The sequence below is a fragment of the Strix aluco genome, chromosome 12 (assembly GCF_031877795.1).
Source record: "Strix aluco isolate bStrAlu1 chromosome 12, bStrAlu1.hap1, whole genome shotgun sequence".
In the NCBI taxonomy this organism is placed as follows: Eukaryota; Metazoa; Chordata; class Aves; order Strigiformes; family Strigidae; genus Strix; species Strix aluco.
The window spans coordinates 6,119,475-6,135,064 of record NC_133942.1 but is presented as its reverse complement, the minus strand read 5'-3'; the positions used below and the strand labels follow the sequence as shown (position 1 = coordinate 6,135,064).

Sequence of the window (15,590 nt, the reverse complement as noted above, 5' to 3'; positions counted from 1 at the left end):
TGGGAGCTGCCGCTGCTTCAGCTGACATCCCAGATCCAAACATGTCAAAAAAACCCTTCAAACGCTTGCCACGCTCCCCATGCACCGGGTTTCTGAGCCCCTGCTGACTTTAATGAGACCTATGCTGTCCTCTTCCACTCATACCTTGCCCCAGGGCAGCCCAGGCTCGCTGCTGCCCACAGAGCACACACCAGCCTGCCTCAACACAAGCGCAGGTGACGGAGAAGCCACCTGTCCCGCTTCTGCCCGCTCTGAGTTTGCTCTCAGCGTGGCAGAAGGAGACATTTGAAGGCCAGATGCCAGGGCAACTTCTCCCCGCTGCTGTCGACACGTGCCCCACATACGGTCAGCTGCCTCAAGGTGTCGTGCACAGCGGATGCTGATATGCTGGGGCAGCCTGATCCCTTCCTACCTCGCCATATGGCTCTGCTCCACCTCCCTGCTGCTCCCCCAAGTACAAAGAGATGATGGCCACTGCTCAGCAGCAGAAACCGGCCTCACTGGAGATGGGCTTTGATGGCAAGTGGAAGTAGGAGAGTGGCTAAAGCGACGGGATGCTGGACAACCAGCCCCTTTATGGTTATTATTGTTGGCACTGATGTGCTGATCTCCATATGGGATGTTCTCAGCTTTGCAGGGATGGTTTAAATCTCCTCCTCAGGCTAAAAGTGTGGGAGTTCAACCAAAAACTGAAGTGCTGAGGAGGGAGAAGTTATCAGACAAAGGCAGGGGATTGCATTAGCTCAGCCCATCTTGTCCTGAATCAGCCACTGTCCCTCCCACCGCCCCTGACAAGGGCTATGCTCAGTGGGTGCCCTTGGTACCTCAAGCAGCCCTTTTTTCTTAATCACACCCATCTGAAGCCAAATCCTGACCATGTATCGCTGGGAGCCCTGCTGGTTCCCAAGCCACTCTCTGCAATGGTATTAAAGAAAAAACCTGCGGTGCCAGATCCTGAGCATCCCCGCAAAGACTCGATGTGGTTACGTTCCTTTGTTCCAGCTGCGCTCCCAGCCGTCTCACGTTTGATGATGAAAGTGGCTGATTCTGTGATTTACTGATCCTACCCTTGGTTAATTCTGCCTACCCAGGGTGAGGATAAGCTCTTGGATTTGCAAACATTTTGAGGATTGTGGTTTTAATTATACTTTTTTTTCCCCTTGTTGTGTGTGCATGCCTCAAAAGCTCTTACGCCTTGATCCAAAGCCCAAAGTCAAGGTGGGGGATACACGTCAAGTCTAAATATGCTCCTGTCACAGGTGGCATCAAAAGTTTGTTGCAGCTGAAATGAGTGACGGTTCTGCTCTCCCTTGGTCCAGCCCATCTCACGGGAGCTTGACCTTCAAGAAGAAGTGAGGAAGTGTCTCTGCTCCTCAATCACACCTCCAAAATGCCTTTATCAGAGACTCAGGGACAGCGGCAAGGGACAGAAAGCCTCTTCTCAGAGCTGTCCTCGGCCAAGCCATCCCTGGCTATGGCTATCACCCAGCTATCCTGCATCAGGACCAGCACCATGCAGGCCACAGTGGTCAGCACCAGGAGCATCAACAAGATTTGCAGCCAAACAACAACCTGTGAGTTTCACTAGTGCAGATTTGCAGAGGAGGGATGTGACTCTGGCAGGACTGGAGCATGGCTGCAAGTATCGGCAGCGTTCACCAAGCACAAATGGAAAGGGGACAGCACCGAGATGACATCTAATAACTGGGTCTTTCTGAAATCACCGTATCTACACATCTACAAAACTCACTGTCTTACAAGGACATTTACTGAATGTCTCCTTACAGTGTCAGCAACAGACATCAGTGATTAGCAAGAGGAGCCAGAACTGATGGTGGTCAGTACAGATGAGACAGGACCAAACCCAGACCTCTAATGCCAGCTGCTGTTACATGCTGGCGGGAACTGCACAAAGGCTGGCTTGTTCCACCCAGCACTGAAATGAAGTACAGCTAAGTCATTATCTTGGACCCTAAAACAAGGAACATAACTACAATAACAACACAACACCACAGCTTCATCCAGAAAAGCAGCGACACGAGCTCCTCGTATCCACATCCCTTCCAATGAGCCAGCAGGGATGGGGGGGCACTGTTTCTTTAAAACGTCTGTCCCATGCCCCCCCAGGAGGGCTAAGGAATGAGGACAGAGAAGAGCTCAGCACATCTGGATGACCACATTATACCAGACCAACATGTTATGCTGGCTGCAGAAAGGGCTCGTTTCGTGGTAGCGATACGGCCACGGTGGGACGCCACAGCTGGAGGACTCTGTGGAGAAGCTTCTGCTCTCTGATCCAAATCTGGCTCCAGGGGCCAATGAGCACACCACGGGCGGGACGGGAGACGAGGAGCCAGATGCTCCATGCATGCCAGCACTGCAGCCCCGGCAGTGCGGGGACATCCCCTGTGGGTGCCAAGCTCCCCTGCCACAGCCCTTTGGAGAGGGAAGAGGCTTTTCCCCATGAAGTCGGAGAACTGAAACTCTTCAAACATTTATCTCGAGAGCTCCTGTAAAGCATTTCAGGGATTTTAGCAGGAGGAGGGAGAAGAAGCTGCTCAATAAACCCTGAGGCCATCCCACCTTACATGCTTAGAAAACATCTCTGGAGTGCCCTGGTTCTGGAGGTAATTCCCTCGTTCTCAGCTCCCCGGGCACCCCATAAAACAGGGCACATTTCCTGATGGCCCTGCAAGGGGTCCCCTGGGAACTGACTGAAAAGATGAGCAGAAATGAAGCGATGCTGGAAAAGCATCAGAGGATGGCATTGACTTGAGGTTGCGTTACCAGCTCAGAGCACCTGCTCTGCACCAAACCCCCAAAGCAACGCACCAGGGAAAGTTCTTCGCCTTCAGCATCCATCTTCCCTTTGCTCCAGCTGTGGCACCAGGATCACTGCTGGAGCCTGCACCGTCCCATTTTCTGTACCCTGATATGAACCCTTCCTAGGAGCCGCCAATTAAACCACTGAACTGTTCTCAGCTCAGCCTTCCATGCATGAAAACCTCCTGTTATTTCACACCTGCCAAGAGCTGTGTCCCAGCAGATTTATCTTGAACTGACACTTGAGGATAATTAAACCCCTCTCTCTCCTCTGTTAGCAGCGCAGCAGATAAAAGGAGAGCCCTGGGGCCCTCCGGTCGTTGTTGTGGTGGGTTGCTTCTGTACAAGTCGAGGAACATGAGATGAGACTCAGTTTCTCAACAGAGGCAGGGATGGGGGGGCAGGGGGACAGCTTTGCCGTTTGCCCTAGTTTGGCAGGGGAGCTGAGCAAGACGTAGGATGCAAGCAGGCAGCTTCCCTAGCAGGGCAGATCATCTGGACAATGAAGAGCTGGAAGTCAAATGTCTGGGATCAAATCGAACCCCCCTCGTTGCTAAACCTGGGGTGCCATTCTGCCACTGAGCCGTTGGTCCCTGGGGGTCCAGCCACGACGGTCCAGGCACCCTCCTCACCCCCTCCAGCTCCAGCTGAGCTGCCCAAGGCAGGGGCTGGCTCCCATCACTGGCGCAGCTGCCGGCAGCGCTGGGTGCCGGGCACCCACCGAGTCAGCCCAAAGTTGGCTGGTTTTGGGGAGCGGGTGGCAAGGCGGGCGAGCAGCCGGCCTGCCGGCAGCAGGCAGCCCCGCGCGTGCTGCCTGAGGTTACTGGATGCATCGAACCTCAAAGCCGAGCTTCGATCGCCGCGGTTTTGAGGTTGGCGCTGAGCATCTGCCATCGCTCCGGGCTGGGCCTCCAGCAGCTCGGGCGATGGAGCCGACAGCCGGGGGCGGAGGGGGGGGGCGGGGGGGGGCAGAGCACGGTGACCTCCACCCGCCTGCCCCAGGGAGCCCTTCGCGCCGGGGAGGGGTGGGGGGGCGGCCCCTTCCCTCATCCCAGCCCCGCTGCGAGGGCGCCGGGTAGCACTTGCCGAGTGATGCTCTTGAGGAGCCGCAGGTCCCCAGGGAGCACGGGGCGGTGGCAGGGTGTCCCGGGGGATGGAGACCGACCCGCCACCCCCCCCCCCCAGCCCCATCCCGCTGCGGCTGCACCCCCCCGGCTCCCCGCTCCCCGTTACCTCCGAGGGTTCGGGCGGCGGCCGGGCGAGACGCGCCGCGCTGCAGCTGGGCTCGGCTCCGCGGGGCTGGGCGCATCCTCCGCCGCTCGGGGCTCGGCCGGGCTCCCGCGCCCCGCTCCCCGCCGCTCTCCGCTTGGCTCCGCGCTTCTCCGCTCCCGCTTACCCACACCCCGCCCCAGCGGCAGCGGCGGGGGCGAGCGCATACCCCGGGGCTTGCGGCTGCTGCCGGCCCCCGCGCAACGCGGCTTCAAGGCTCCGCTCGCCGCCGCGGCTCCGGGCACCTCCCGCAGCAGCAGCAGCAGCCGCCGCTGCCGTACCGAGGCGCCGCGCCCCCCGCCTCCCCGCTCCCGCCTCCCCGCTCCCCTCCGCGCCCGGCCCCGGTGACAAATCGCGGCCGGGATTGCTTTAAAGAGAGAGCGCCCGTATAGCCAGTCCCCGGGGGGGGGGAGCTGCTTGACACCCGCCCGGGAATGCAGGTACCCCCCGGGGCTGTCCATCACCCCTCCGGCCTCCTTTGGGCTCCCTGGGGTGCTGGCCATGTGATGCGTCAAGCTGTCGGGGCTCAGCCATGTCCCCCAGTGCAGGCCACGGGCCGCCCTGATGCTGAGCCCCAGCAAGCAGGACACAAAGCAACCCACCTCTGTTATTTGGTGACAGTGAGAGACCCCCCTGCAACCTGGCAGCGGTGCGGGGAAATGTTCCTGGATCCCTGGGGAGAGAAGAGCTGGCTGTTGTTGGGGCAGGTTATCCACCGCCCTGCACCTTCCCAGTGAAACCCAGTCCTGCTGCAGTCGGGGGACACTGGGCCAAGCCGTCCCCAAGTGCACAGCACCGCCAGCAGCCCAAGCCTTGCCGGAAGGGCTTTCCAAGGAAGATTTTTATCCATATGGCATCTCAGCGGGGTCTGAGGGAAGCCGTAGCCTTCCTTGGTGCTCGGTGCATTCAGCAACCACGCTAAAAACTCTGCCTGGAGATTATGGGCCCAAGCTGCCAGCAATGCAGCCTGACTGCCCATGGAGGAAGCCCCTCTCCTTGCTTCCCGCTGCACCCCATCCCCAAACAGCCCCCCTGGCCCTGCAGGAGCATCCTCATCCGTTTGTCTGCAAGAAACTCACACCACATCCCGTGCACGTATGGTGGTCCTGTCTGTACACGCAGCATGGGCCACCCAGCGCAGGAGACACTAATCCTTGCAGAATGGAGCTACGGCAGAGCCCCCTCCCTGAGCAGTCCTTGCCCTCTCCGCAGGCCCCTTTTAGTGAACACATTCATGCACTCATCACTAAAACTCATTGCCATGTGGCGTTCAGGGTACTTTATTGCAAGTTTGCAAGATGATTGAATTGTGCATTGTTCTGTTCCCAGCTTATCCCCCTGGCCAGCTTTGCCTTACCCCTTCCCAGGGCTGGGGGGTCAGGAGCCACTGAGGGCTCGGCACACAGGACCCTGCCTGGAGGAGAAGCACTGGGCTCCCTTCCCAAAGCTGCCACCCTGCTCTTGCTTCAGATATCATCAGATGTTTTCGTTTTCTCCTGCCAATATTATCCTCATCCTTATTCAAGCAGGAGCTGAGGCTTGCAGGTCTGTGGGTTTTAATGAAAACTGGAATTCTCTTCACACGGTTACGTTATCTGTGTCTGTCTTGCCAGAATGAAGCAATATGTTTGGTGAGGTTTTATAGAGTATCCCAGCCTGCACAGCCTGGGGGTGTGAATGCGGCTGCACCCCTCCAGGAGGGAGCCTCATGCTCCCTGCCCCGAGGAAACTACAGCCACCACAGCAAGGGCAGGCAGACCCAAGGGCAGGAGAAGGCAAAGGTGCAGGCAGCTCGCTCAGGGGTCAGGCAGAGGTGCAGGCAGCCCGCTCAGGGGTATGGAGCTGGGAGCAGGGCAGTGTGCTCAGGCACCACTGCCCAGCCCCAGCTCTGCGGCAGGAGCACAGGCAGCATCCCTCCGTACCTTACGCAGCAATACTGATGCTCACTGCTTTCGTGCTTGGCGTTTTTCATCAGTGAACACCATCTGCACCAGCACCGGGTATTGTTATGACCTTTGAGGCTCCATCCAGTGGTCGCTTCCATCAGATGCTTTTGTGTCTTACTATGATCCCAGGCATGGTGCCAGACTCAGAATGCGCTGAAGGCAGGGAATGTCTTTCCTCCGGTTTCAGGAAGGAGATACAGTGTCCAAAAAACCTGCCCAGATGCCAGGATTGGGTCTAGAATTATTCCTATTCCATTAACACTAGAGATAAGTGAGATAGGAAAACCCACCTGGTAGGAGGATTGTAAAGTAATTAATGCATGATGTTAGTAATGATCTTATTCCAGCTCTGCTTATTATTACAAGCTTTTCTCTAGTCCACCATGACGTGCTGCATAAAGCAGCTATCTCCTGAATCTGATTTCCTGTTTGGAGATGATCTCTAGCTGAGAAATTACCTGCTCTCAAAACTGATTAGAGTCCTCATCAGCAGATTCTTCACCCATCCTTTAGGCAGGCCCTAGAATACACAGGGAATTCAGAATAATTTCATGCAGGAGGTAAAATCTGGAGTTGGTGGCCCAGCTGTGTGCCACTTCCAAAGAAAATCCAGAAAAAGCAGTGATGGCAGCAGGTTGCCAGCCCAAATCGGGGTGCGGTGAGCTGCCCCGCTCAGGTCAGCGGATGCTTCTGCTCCTGTGGTACCTTCCCTGCCAGTGGCCAACACTGGCTGCCTCTGCCTCTTCACCCCTTCTGCTCCCGAACACTTTGGGGGGCTGTCCCAGGCGCTGGGTACCTGCCAGCCCCCGAGCAGAGGGAGGCTGGCATCAGCTGTCCTTGCCTGCGGGAACAGTGCTCCCTGCCCTATGAAACTGGGGACCTCAGGGAATTCCAGCAGAGCACAATGTGTCCAGCACATCCTTGAAGGAGCCTGGAGCGGGCAGGACCCTGCCAACTCCCACTCCAGGCCCCTGCAGTTGCAGGCAGCTGCCTTTCTGCTCCTTTCACACACTGGTCTGGCTCTATTTGGAAAGCAATGAGGTATTTTTTCTCCTCTGCTTCCCATGGCTAAAAACTCTCTTGCAACTCCCATGGTTAAAAACTGTCTCCTAATTTCCAGCCTACATTAGCCAGTTTAAGCCTATTTGTTCTTGTGCCAGCACAGTCTTTTAGCTTAAATGGTTCCTTTCTGTACCTGGTGTTTACTTGCTTGATATATTTATGGAGAGTAATCATATCCCTGCTTTGCCTTCCCTTTGCTGGGCTAAACAAGCCAAGTGCTTTCAGTCTCGTCTTATAAGACAGGCTCTCCATTCCCCCACCATGCTAATAGCCCTTCTCCGCACCGCTTCCAGCGTGAATTAATCTTGCTGAAAGACGGGCCATCGCGGCTGCGTGCGGCACTTCAAACAGCATCTCCCTGTGCCTGGCACAGTCGCCAGCGCCCGCTTCACCTCCCCTGATGCCACCCCGAAGCAGGTGACCGCAGCTGCAAGCACGGCGCTGACGCACGTGTGCCGGCCTTCCCCATGCCAGATTGTCACCCGAAGGAGGTGACGCCAGCAGGACACCCTGCCTTGTGCCTGCCGAATGTGTCCACCCAGCTGGTGGCCGTCCCAGCCCGCTCCCCGGGCTGCCAGCTCCTGCCTTCCCCTCCGGCCGACGGCAGAGAGGTTGGGTGCTCCTGCATACTAAAGAGGGCTGATTTCTCTCCTCTCTGCTGCACTGCAATGGTGTACGTGCGGAGCTCTCCCGCAGGGGGTTATAAACTCCCGTAGCCTTAAATGAAACTCACGGAGGACGCACAGACTCATCCCACTAAACACAAGAGGGAGATGGTATCACCATGCTCTGATGGTCACTAATAACTTTACCTCTCCTGTGCTATTCTCAGCAGAGATAAACCTCTAGTGTCTGATGAGCCAGAACAGAAATATCCAATGGCTCTCCGTTCTTTTCTATTTTTGCTGCAAGCTGGTTAACCCTGAAATCCAATTACTGCTCATTATTCAGTGGAACTTGCCTCTTATCAAATGGACACATTGCGGGGACGCTGTGCTGACTCCGAGTGCTAATGGAGCTGCAAATTACTCCTGCCACGCTGACAGACCCATAGGTGTGAGCCCAGGGGTACAGCTCCAGCAGCCCCCACACACACGGAGCTCTGGGATGCCTACCCCTGCATCCCTTCCCCAGGCTGCCCATCGCTGCCGAGTGCCCTGCCTGCACGCTGGCCACGGCTGCCTGCACATTGGCCATGAGCTAATGCAACCACAAGCTTGCTATGGTGCCAAGGTTGCTGCGGCATGTCCTCACCCCCCAGCCCAGCGTCGTGGCCAGAGCCACCCTGCCCAGCCACCCATGGGTGCCACAGGCTGGTCCTGCTCCCCAGCACCCGGCGCTCAGAGGAGCGGCACAGACTGAGCCTGCAGCGAGCAGCCTTTAAGCTCCGGGAGTTATTGCTCACAATGTGGAATGCAAGGGGCTGATCCAGGCGCGCCATGGCTTAGCCTGGGCGGCTCAATGTGCAGGAGAGGCTGGCTCCCTGCATTAGCACGGGAAGCGGGCGCGCAGCCAAGCCCAAACGCCGCCTAATTCGCATTCGGTGCTGAATTCAGCAGGTGGGGAAAGAAAAAAAAAATAAAAAAAACCAAAAAGGCTTTGCAGTTTTCTTTGCTGATTAAAGTCATGGCACAGCAAGTTTCACCTACATTCATTAGCGAGAGGGGAGGGAGGGGGATGTTCCCAGCAGCAGCTGCTGCTGATGCTCCCCTGGCACTGAAGAGGCAGCCAGTCACGGACCTAACCTCCTGCCCGTCACCCCATGCTGCACGGGCTGGATGTGGCTCCAGGGTCCTGACCCACACACTTTTCCCTGAAGTTTCCCATCTTCCTCTCCCTGGTGTTAGCCCACCCTGTCACAATGGCCTCAGGGACAGTTTCTCAGATCAGAATGACTGAAATAAACCCCACAATAGTCTCTCTTGCAGATCATCCACCAGTCCTTCTCAGAGACAGTTTAGGCTAATCCTCCCGGGAGACAGGTGATGGAAATGGCAGGGGCTCAGTTGGATGCACCTGCCACACTTTTAGGCACCTACCACTGCATCATCACCAGGTTGCTGGTGAGCCCTGCCAAGCCCTGCCTGCTGCCTCCTGCCCTCCCTGCTTCCTGCGTGCTGCCTGCAATATCACACCCTCTGGTTTCTCTTCGGCTGGACCAGTGGGCAATCCAGTGAGGATCTGGACCAGCCATGGGCACACGGCTGCATTGCAGCCTTCTGAGCGGAGTGACACAAAGCCCAGCTCATGCTGCCTGTGGCAAGACCAGGGGTGCAAAGCTGTGCCATGCAAGCGGGACCTGTGTCTCACTTGCCCGATTCAGCTCATACCATGTGTCCTCAGAGCACCAAGGAGCTGCTGCTGTTGTCTGCCCTGCTTTCCCTGGCTGCACCAGCCTTTTATTCATTGCACTGGCCTCCTGTGCCCCTCTAGAGAAGTGCTCATGTGAAGTGCCATCCACTCGCACCCAAGGCTTCGCAGCTGCTGGCAGGAGGAAGGGAGCGGGACCAGCATGACGGATGCTCGGGCAGGATTGTCCCCAGGCAGCCAAATTTCAGCCCCTCCACATGGGCCCCAGCTGTGGGAAGTCAGCAAAGCAGGGGCTGGTGTTGCAGCTGGGTGGGGGGCACAGGGAGCAGTGACTCGAGGTCTCCTGGCTCAGCGCTGTGCCTGGGGGGCTCCGGAGCTGGGCACCCCCCATCGCCCAGGTGGGCAGTTAAAGCAGGCACCGGGAGTTGAGCACAACCCAGTCCTTCATTTCCACCCCCGGCTGCCTTGTCAGCTACCATTGTTCTGATTAGAGCTGATTAATTCCCCAGGCTGCCCCCCCAGTTGGTTAAAGTGATTAGCACCTTGGCAAATGGCACCAGGAAAACCTGGGGGTGGTCTCCCCCCCCCCCAGTCACAGGGGAATCAGTCTGCACCTGCCTGCTGGGCACCCACGAGAGCAGAAGACTGTGAGGTGCCACCCTGGGCTCCTGTGGGACCCAGCAGCTCCTCTTGGCCCGGGTCTGGTCTCCACTCTCCAGCCCTGGATTGGCTTCCTCCTGCTCCTGCTGAAGGCAGAACATCCCAGGGAGCTGCCGGAGGGAGAAGGGGAAAAAGAAGCCGATTAAACCCCAGTAAGTGAAAGATTAAACATAATACCAAGTAAATTAATATACAGGAAGAGAAGGCAGGTTTTAAATTAACTCATTACACTGCTAGGCTTTCAAACCCATTTATCTACCCCACAGGTCCTGCAGCTTCATATGGAAAATGGCTTCTGCTTGACTGCTATTAAAGCTCAAACGCAGAGCGACGTGGCTGAGCGGCGGCCGCCGAAGGCTGGCAGTCGACACCTGAGCGTGCCCACAGATATATGCAGGGACGGGTAATTGCACATGCAAAACATTCGGCTGTGACAGCAAACAGGACGATTGAGCAGAGAAATGGAAATCCATTTCCATGCACAATTACCTGTGGGGGGGCTGAGCCATGGCTTCAGGAGACACCCTGTCCTGTTCCCCCCTGCTGCTGAGGGCTCGATGTGCCGTGTGATAATCTCCTCCTCTCCGTGCCCGCCCGCCTCGCTGGGGAGCAGGGTATTTCCATCTCCCAGGAACCAGGGGACACTGTGCCCAGCTGGGTGAACACGGTGCTTATTGCTGGGTTAGCTGTGATTACGGAGCAGAGGGCTTAATGAACAAGCTGCTCTTTAGGGGGGATTTTCTGGGAAAAGGGGCAGGGTAGGAAGTGGATAGTCTGAGCCCCTTTGTTTGGGAAGTGGCTGTGATCAGGCCAGGCTTTTCTACAGGCTCCCTCTTATTCAGGAGTTGCTGTCCCCAGGTCTTACTGATGAGCCGTAGCTGGTTCAGAATAGATGATAATAAATAAAAGGGCAAGGGGAAAAAAGAAAAAGCGCAGACCTCATTTCCTTCCCACTGCCTCCCCTTGAGCTGGCAAACAAAAGCCAAGCTGCACGGCAGGATGCTCAGCCCGAGCTATGGAGAAGCAGCTCATGCCGGAGGTGAACAGTGCGTTCCCCAGGGGCTCTTTGTGCTGGGGCCAGGCCTGGCCCTTGGCTCGGCCAAGGGGAGCCGTACGGGCCAGGCCAGCAGTGAGCCAGGAGCCTGCCTTGGTCTCCGTTCCTGTCCACCAGCTTTGCTGCACTACAATTCCCCGCAGCCTGCGGGACAGCCTTTGCCTCAAAGTGGCATCGAGCGGGGCACGATCAATAAAGCACTTGGGGGGCAGAGCCACCCCACCATTCGGGCAGCGAGCTCGGCACCGGGCTGATGGAGATAGATGTGGGCAACGAGGCAGTACCAGGAGCTTTTAAGGCCATGAGCACGGCCAGGGGCACAGACCCTTCCCCACAGGGCTGCGGTGGGCAGGGCAGGACTGAGGGCAGGGTGATGGGATCACGTCTTGCTCACTTACACTCTCCCGCCTCCTCTCAGGGTGATTGTGATGTTTGCTTCACCCTTCAGCAGTCAACATCAGTTCTCTGCTGGCTGGCCAGGGAGAGGAGATAGCCCAGGAAAGGCTTCTCCTGGCCAGTCTGAGGAGCACAACATGGGGGTCCACCTCTGTGTCCATGCTGGAGCAAACCCGCCTGTCCAAGGGCTCTGGTGACGATGATGCTGTGGCCTCAGGTTTACGTGGGAACCGCTGAAAGGAGACAGCCCCCAAGCCCCCTCCGCACATGCCTCTCATTATCACACCTTCACCTCTGGGAGCGCCAGCCCTACTTTCCCCCATTCATAATTCAGCCTGACACAGCCCAGCAAAAATCAATTCACTCTTATAAGAAAGTGCCAAGGCAAATTATTTCCTAAAGCCTTCGACAGGGCTTTCTTCTCTCCCAATGACTGTATCTTTGGCGTTGAGTCCTAAATTTCAGATTAACCCTTTGAGCTCTTCCAGTTTGCTGGAGAGGCCAGCCAGACAGGTGATTGATGAAACCATCAGCAAGAGCACCTTGTCGCCTCGTTGCCCATCCATTACAGGATGGGCCCATCTAGCTGCCTACACACAAGACCATCCATTCATCCTTCCCTAAATCATCCCTCTAGGAATGTTGCTGGCTGTACAACCCTCACCATACGACCTTGTCAGGGGAATGAGAAAAATCAAGGGCTGTCTTGGTTCATAGCCAGGCAGTTCAGGCATTTGGCGTGCTCTTCCCCAGAGACCCCCAGCTGGTCTTTCCCAAGGCAGTTTGTGGCCATCAGAGGACCTTTTTTTCTTTTTCATGGTGTCCTGGTTAAGTCACCATCAGGAAAACCCCACTTGGCATTCCTGCTGCCTTGGCAGCTGCATCCCAGTGGCAGGGTCTGGCCCCGATGTGTGCCATGCCCTGCAGCTCCCCAGATGCTACCGGCAGGGACCAGCCATCCTCTGCCTGACCTGCACTGCTGGTGGTGTTGGTTGTAATTGCCCCCGTTGTCCCTCTGCTGAGAAACACCACTCAGGAAGATAACAAAGTCTTCTTGCCTTGCAAGGCTGCCATCTACGGTGGGTTGGATTGTTATGTGGCCTTTTAAACTCATTAACAGAAGGAAGTGAGAAAAGAAATGACAGGGTTTGGGGTCTTAGGGACTGTGAGGTCCCTGGGAGCACCCATCAGATCCCAGCAGAGCACCATGGCGGGGGCTGTCACCCCCTGTCTGAGCATATGTTGGAGGAAAATACTAGGATGCTAAAAAGCCTTAAAATCTTCTGCTCAGTGAAAAGGCTTTCCCCAGCCTTGGACCACAAAGGATGGAAATCAGAGGGAGCCGATGAAAGAGCAAATCTAATAAAAGGAAGTTTTAATCAGAGAAAAAGAGGGGGGAGGGGGAGAATGGATCCAAGTTGTAAACTGGCTGGAAATCAGTCCTTTCGTTATCACAAACACATGATCGGAACTTAATAATATTTGACATTTCATTAATTTAAACCAGGAGCCTTGGGAATAGAGACAGAAAAAGAAAGAACACTATTAATTTTAAGAACCTCCTCCTGGAAGGGCTCACACTGAAATAGTAAAGAGAAATACTAGAAAAATATTGTTTCTTTATATTTTTCCCCACTTTCCTCCTCTGTCTTTTCTCCTCTAGCTGTGGAAGAGCTGGCTAGCCATTAAAAACCCAGGGCTAGGCTTCCCGTGCCTTTCCCAGCCCCAGGCAGCAAACGTTAAAAGGCCAGTCCAGTCCTGGGTGTACCACAGGGCGGATGCAGGGTGGGATATAGGGTTGTCCCTACAGGTACCTGGGTAGGAACCAGCAAAAGCCACACGCTGTTAGTAACTCATGGACAGGCTTGCACAGCCTTGGGAGGGGCCTACAGCCACCACCCAGAAGCATCCATCTGTCCTGTATCAGCCAGCAGATGAGACACTGAGGACCGAAATAGCTGCCCCTGAACCCAACAGCATCACAGCATCCTCAGCAGCTGCGGGGAGGGCTGGAGGCAGCGGAGGGGGGCAATATCTCCCAGCCATGGAGGAGCTGAAGGCAAAGCTGCCAGAAATAAAACAATTCAGGACACCGTCTTTATTGTAAGGGCTGAAGGATGTCGCTGGGGCCACGCTTGTAAAGGCAGATCTAAAAGAATGGAATTAAAGAGACTTTGGAGAAAGAAAGGCTTTCTGCCAAAGCTGATATGCTGCTTTGCAGATAAGGCCTCTGCAGGTAGAGTGGCAGGCCACTCTTCCGTTCTAATTGGGAAAGGGAAAAACGCACCCCAACCCTCCCCAGATGCCTTCACAGCAGTGGGAAGGTGGCTTCCCTCGCTCCTGCAGCTTCCACCACCAACTTTTTAAAAAGCACTTCTGGATCTTCCCCTGGTATTTGAAGAGACTTCAATAATCTTAGGCAATTATTTCAAAGGATTTTTGAAATTGTGATATTTTTTCCCCCCTTTCGGTGCGGCTGCACATCACAACACCCGAGAAGCCGCACGGCTGCCTGCGGGGTGGCCAATTTAGCTCCATGTATTTTGACTGCTTTCTCAAGTCCTGCTATTGATTTTTCTGCTGGGTCCAGCTGAGAATTGAGCTTATTAAAAAATCACAACTGGGGCAGAGCTATGCCGCTGATGTCTGCCTCCGGATGGGGCTTCTACCTTCCCCGAGTGCGGGTCCTGCCACCCTGGGGGTCCTTTGCTTTCAGGGCTGATGGGGTGGTGAGACCCATTGATAAAGAAGAGAAATTTCCCTGGCTTCCCCAGTGATGCCCGGGGTTTGCTCGGTGCCAGCAATTACCTGTTTCTCCCATCACATGCCCTGTTTAACAGCATTCGCTCTCACCCGGTTTCAGCACAGATAATTTTAGCACTTTAGTCCTCACTTTATCTCTTCAACCGAGGACTTCATTTGCTGCCAATGAAGCTGGTGGTTTCAAGAGCTGGGCCAGGTTACTTGCCTTCAGGCAGATGTTCAGTGCTACTCAGCCTGCTGAAAATGGGGAAATAATAGGAAAAACAATGATTTCCACACTGAACCCTTCAGGAGCGTAATGTGCCAGCTTCTGACCTCGCCATCTCAGTGCTGGGCTCCCCGTGCCCAGCAAACACCCTTGTGCCACCAGCTCCCCCCCAGCTAATTGGGTTTTACTCCTCATTGCTATTAGACATGCCCTGGAAGGGGTAAGGAGGCACCAGAGATGCTGAAGCCTCCCATGATGGCTTTGGCTCTTGTTCTCTTTTATTGCTGCCTTCTGACAGAGAAGAAACACAAAGGGGATATTTATGAGCCCTACCAGCAGTGGGTTTGGCTCTGGGCTGCGTTTAAAGCACCTCCGTTGTTTCCCAGCATTAACTGCCTCCCAGATATTTACAGCGTTTGACAGCTGGAGACAGAGGCAGGTTAAAGTGCCCGGCTGCTTCCATGAGCGACCTGCACCTCCGGCAAAAATTTGTTAGGGGATGCGGGAGGAGAGGAGAGCTCCTGGATGAAAGCGTGGCCATCTCTTCGCCAGACCGGGTCCCTCTCCCCAAATCCCCACATAGGCATGACCAGGAGGAGCTGGAGAGGGATGCTAAGCACTGCCCATGTCATACCAGTGTGTTCCCAGTTTGCTCCCCTTGTTCCCTCGCTTCACGCACAGGGGCTGGGGCAGTTGGGGTTTAGCAGGTGCCCCCTTGCCTTTACTCTGCTACCCCATCCCAGCTATGGATCTGCCTCATTTTTCTTTCTCTCCCATGGCTCCCTTTAATCTCATGTTTATTTTTCTTTACCACTTTGGCATCCTATTCATCTGTCTCTCTTTCCATCTCATCTCCCCCATCCTGAAAGGATTGTCAGGAGAAGAAAGAGCAAGCCCAGCTTCTTCCAGCCCTATTTACCAAATAAGGCCTGGAGTCAGGTTTTATTTAAGAAAAGGAAAATGAACTGGATGCAAGTAGGCCAGAAGAAGTGCCTGCAAATAAAAAGGATGACGACAAAGAGAAGGATAAACAAGGGATAAGAGGCAGAGCATCCCCTCAGGATGCTGGACACAAGCTCATTGCCAGAGCCTGGGTCCA

At 55.4% G+C, this 15,590-nt stretch overlaps 1 protein-coding gene across 2 annotated transcripts in view; it reads right to left on the bottom strand.

Moving 5' to 3' along the window:
* Positions 1-4,846, bottom strand: part of LINGO1 (leucine rich repeat and Ig domain containing 1) — a 167,862-nt gene extending 163,016 nt beyond the window's left edge. Inside the window, exon 1 of one of the 2 annotated variants that reach the window (XM_074837475.1) lies at positions 4,695-4,846. The gene's annotated coding sequence lies outside the window, so the exon portion shown is untranslated. Of the gene's footprint in view, positions 1-4,056; positions 4,346-4,694 lie in introns of those variants that run through there. The other variant, XM_074837474.1, reaches the window with a different exon arrangement.
* Between the last annotated feature and the right edge of the window lie 10,744 nt (positions 4,847-15,590).